The sequence below is a fragment of the Schistosoma mansoni genome (genome assembly GCF_000237925.1).
Source record: "Schistosoma mansoni, WGS project CABG00000000 data, supercontig 0160, strain Puerto Rico, whole genome shotgun sequence".
NCBI lineage: Eukaryota > Metazoa > Platyhelminthes > Trematoda > Strigeidida > Schistosomatidae > Schistosoma > Schistosoma mansoni.
In genome coordinates, this window is record NW_017386051.1 from 188,945 (window position 1) to 194,045 (window position 5,101).

The 5,101-nt window shown below is 33.5% G+C and overlaps 1 non-coding gene across 1 annotated transcript; it reads left to right on the top strand.

The window, feature by feature from the left end:
• Positions 1 to 687: 687 nt before the first annotated feature.
• Smp_tRNA_01925_Gln_TTG.1.1 lies at positions 688 to 754 on the top strand. The gene has a single exon. It is a non-coding gene (tRNA).
• Positions 755 to 5,101: the final 4,347 nt, after the last annotated feature.

Sequence of the window (5,101 nt, forward strand, 5' to 3'; positions counted from 1 at the left end):
AAGTTGTTACCACTGGTGTTCACAAATTTGATAGTCAAATGGTTGTCACTGGTGGTAATGGATGATCAGCACACTGCATGATAAATTTATTAAAAGTGAAATGGTACCATTATATATCAACTCAGTGATTCTAATGGCCAATTATTTACTGAGATACCTGACAGTTTTTGATTCAATCTATGTGGACACTACCAATAAGTTCTATGCTAGAACGAGATAATTTTATATTAATTCCTGGTCTTCACAAGTATCTTAACTCGGATTAACTTGTAAAGGAAACCTAGGAACTATATCTTTTACTACTAGTACTACTACTTCAGGAAACTGTAGCTTAGCTGCATATTAATCTCCATGAAAGATCTCAAGGTATCTTACTAAAGTTCTATGTCCAATAGATAGTAGTTTGTTCTCTTGTTCCAAAGCATTATAGAACATGTCCCGATAATGGTTAGACATAAAATTTCATAATTATTGTTGTCGTTTCTTTTCTGTCAAAAAAGAGTCTCCAAAAAATTTTACTTAACTGTTTTAGTATTGTCTGCTTGAATCTTCCCATTGATGCTTAGGACTGCAACTGGTCAGTCTCTAATTGGCATATGTACTTACTGTGCGTATTGCCTCGATATAGCCTAAATTCACAAGCATTGTAAGCAAAGGTGGATAGTAGATAGCAGTGGAATCCAGGACTCAGTAGCCGAGTGGATAACGCGATGGCGTTTGAAGTGAAAGGTACTGGGTTCAAGTCCCAGAGTGAACATCAACTCTGAGATTCAGGTACATCCAGCTGACGAATTCCAAATAGGACAAAACGCGCGTCCTGTATTCCACTGCTAGCCACTATCCATCTTTGCTTAACTGTTTTATTTTAAAAATTTTCCGGCAAAACAAATTTTATAGACGGTAAATAGTTATTTATTTGCACCGGTAATACCGGATTAGTACAAATACTTTGATATACATATATACATACTTATCTATTTTTTTTTATAATTTTACAAATATCATCCCTATCCTTCTGAAATTAATTTAAATAAAATAAATCACAAATTTTATTTTTATATCAAATTTTTATGATTCAAAGTCTATTGGATACTAAAAAAAATAATGTTTTGTTGCTATGACAACATTTATGAAGTTTTTTTAAGTTATGCGCTTAGTGATAAACAAAAGAATGTGTTTAAGGTGCGTTTAAGGATTAATTAATTGATCTGTATTGAAATTATGAACTGATCTAAGTTAGATTATTGTTGAAAATTTAGAAGAATTAGACGGTCGTTTTTCAGTACTATACATCTACGATTTCACACATGAGATTTGAATGAAGGGCCTTTCAATCTCTCGTGTAAATACTTAATTCGTAGACCATTGAGTCAGTATCCAACAGTGTTTATGTCTAACTTTAATCAATACATGATATTAAGAAATCATCTTCCATTGACTGAGGTAGTTAAATGCCTCACACTAGACACGAGTATACTCCACTGGTCATAACTTCTCATTACAATTTTGGAAGTTTTCTCTCAAAGCTTGTTACTATTGAACACGTGATAATTTTTAATATATGGTTGTGGAAATTGCTGAGTTTCATTGACATCACCAACCGATTTGGGTAAGACAACTAATAATGTGGTGTGTGCTATTGATTTCGACTGATGTAAGTAGTATGTATCATCAATCAAAAGTGAAATACCTTGGAACAGAAGGTTAACAATATCGAAGTGAAGAGAACGCGAACAGGAAGTAATTGATGTGGAAATGAAGGAACAATGAAGTCTGAGACGATTGAATGACATTTTGTAAATGAACTATTCACTGTGTGGTTCTCAGATTTTACTGAGATGTTCTGTAATTTTGTGTTCAACTACATTCGGTTGTCCCCACTTGTGTTCTCGTTTACCACGATGAGACCTTGAAGTACTGGTCGTCTGTTTTTTCCTAGTATGGGACTCCTAAAATTCAAAGCACTAAGTATTTCAACAAGTTTCCGTTTCTTACTTCTTGGTCGATCCTAATGACGAATGTTGGGTGGTCGCCAGCTAGACGTTAGCAGCCCAGGGGCCGACATCTGAATCGTATACATTCTTTTCATTGTATATTGTCAACACCCACGATGTCCTGATTGGGTTTTTTGTAACTTTTACAGCGGAAGGTTATAAACTTTTCATAAACGCACCTTAATAGGTTGTGTGATTAATAAACATAATGATGTGTTAAATCAAGTAAAACAGATAACTTGTTGAAATATCTAGAGAGCAGAAACAGGTAGCCCAGAGGTTTAAGCAGGCCGCCAAAATGCCATAATATCTCTAAATGTAGTTTTCTTGTAAGGCGAAAGATTATAAACTTTTCATAAATACTCAAGTAATTTGTTGAGATGTGTTCATGCCAGGAACAACTAACCTTTATCTTGCCGATATAATGGTATTAAAATAATAATTAGATTCTATACAATTACATGAAATACATTTTCATTCATGTAATCTACTAACATTCATAAATAATTAATTATTTGTTCATTATTTAATTTACCGAAACTACACATAATTATAAATGGATATTACTAATAGATAGACAATTCATTTCCGTTAAAATACAAACAAATAGCCTTTGCTTTGATTGTAATTTTGTACTATTAACTGACTTTCTAACATAAAAACAAAGTAATCATACACCATAGAAATATTAGTATTCTTTTGAGAGTCCTAGTGAGAAGCAGTGACCAGTGGAGTTCAACCAGGTCTGTTGTGAGATATCAACTCACTGAAGACAATGGTGGATAGTAGTGCAATTTCGTGGATGAGTTGAAATTAGACATTAACACCGTTGAATGCAGGCCGTCTCAGTGTTCTAGAGGTTAAGCGCTCTGACTCGAGACCGATAGGTCCCGGGTTCGAATCTCGCGAGGCGGAATCGTGGATGCGCACCACTGAAGAGTCCCACAATATGACGAAATGGCCGTCCAGTGCTTCCGGGTTTTCCATGGTGTTCTACCTTTAATTGGCTCATGATTTCAACTATAACATTCTCACTTGGTCTATATTATATTAAGCGATCATTAATGATTGCAATATATGAACTAAGTCAGTTACTTTTTTCAAAGTATAGATTAAATTGTTTACATTTTTTGAATGAGAATTTAATTGAAAACGATAAAATAAAACAGAGTTTTACCTTATTTCTAACTTGTTAATCTCCATCAACAGAAGTATAGTTGTAGTGAACAAGAACACGAGTGGGGACAATCGAATGTATTTAAGCACAAAATTACAGAACGTCTCAGTAAACTCTGACAACCATACAGTAAACAGTCAATTTGCAAACTATCAATCGACTGTCTCAATCTTGACCATTCCTTCTGTAAATATCAGTCCATCGTCTCTGATTATTATTGTTCATGCATTTTCATACCAATTGCGTTCCATCCCTGTTCTCTCCTTATCGATCTTCTACTGAAATACATTCAATGCCCGACCATCGTTATATACTACTTGTGTGGATATAAGCAACCCACATGACATAGTGATAATATGTCATAAATCATAATGGGAATAATTATAAAAGATTTTAAGACAATGAGTTATTAGTTTGAACCTTAATAACAAAAATTTTGATATAGTCTCTGTTGATAATTATTACCACTAGGCACTATGGAGATAGAAATATTGATTTCCATTAGTTGTCAAGTCGTATTATGTGCTTTCTTTTCATTTAAGACTGGCTGAAATAACGAAGGTGAATATATTAATCGTATAAAACTAAAAACGTTTGTTGAATAATTATTCTTTGTTTATGCTGAAAATTTGTAGTGGTAACTGAATAGTCAAATTAATCTATTTTCATATAGCAGATCAAGAGTTAGAACCGTGATTCACCTAACTGGCCTCTTAATATTATTAGACACTTAGGTAGTGTGACTCCAAAATGTATCAACAACTATACAAGGGGTCGAAACCAAGACTTTCTAGTCTCATTAAGAATATATAAACTTCTGACTATTAACTTAGCATTCACTGGTTTATATGCCAATCAAGTTTTGATAACTCCAACCGTCTTCCGATTTCGTCAGTGGGTAACTTACTCATGAGTGCATAATTCTTAGGAGTTCCATACAAGAACGAAACAGTTATACATTTTTTCTTGGCTTTCTATGATAGTCTAAAGTAAGTCAGTTCGTGATGTAATTTATATAACTAAAAAATCTTCACAAACCTCTAACAGCAATATAGACTTTTACTTCGTTAACAAGGAAAACTGTCTCCTATTCTGACAAAAAAATTTGAGGATAGAATACGTCAACGTTTTGAATTCTTATTTAGTTGGAAACTTAAATAGTTCTTTGATAACAAAAGAATCTTTGAATGTCCATAGTGGATTCTTTTATAAACTTCACTTGCTCGTTTCATCATAAATCAAAATTTGTATTTCCCCTATTGAATAACACTTCTGTTGTATTTACACTGATAATAATTACGACTAAATTTTAGTTAGTTTCTGTTGGGATAGATACATTCTATGCGGAATGTCTAAATTCTTGGTCACAAATCTGTCTACCGTCTAGAATCCATCTATTGTACTAAAACTTGGCTACATCAATTGGGCTGACAAAAAATGTACCTATGCTATTAAAGACTGGTTCAAATTCAATCTTGAATATTAATAATGTAATAAATCATTAATCACACTGATGGTTATCTGAACTCGATAATTCACTGAATGATGTGTTTATCATGTGAAATAATAGTTACCAGGGTTGTAGATTTATTCATCTTATGAATCCTAAATAGGACGAAAATTTACATCCTTTATTCTATACTATTACAATATTCAAGATTCCTACTCAACAGTTTGATAATTAATTACTTACTTACGCCTCTTACTCCCAATGGAGCATAGACCGCCGACCAGCTTTCTCCAACCCACTCTGTCCTCGGCCTTCCTTTCTAGTTCTATTCAATTTTTGTTCATTCTTCTCATGTCTGTCTCTATTTCTCGGCGTAATGTGTTCTTTGGTCTTCCTCTTCTCCTTTGGCCTTCAGGATTCCATGTGAGGGCTTGTTATGTTACGTAATTGGGTGATTTCCTCAAAGTGTGCACAATCCAC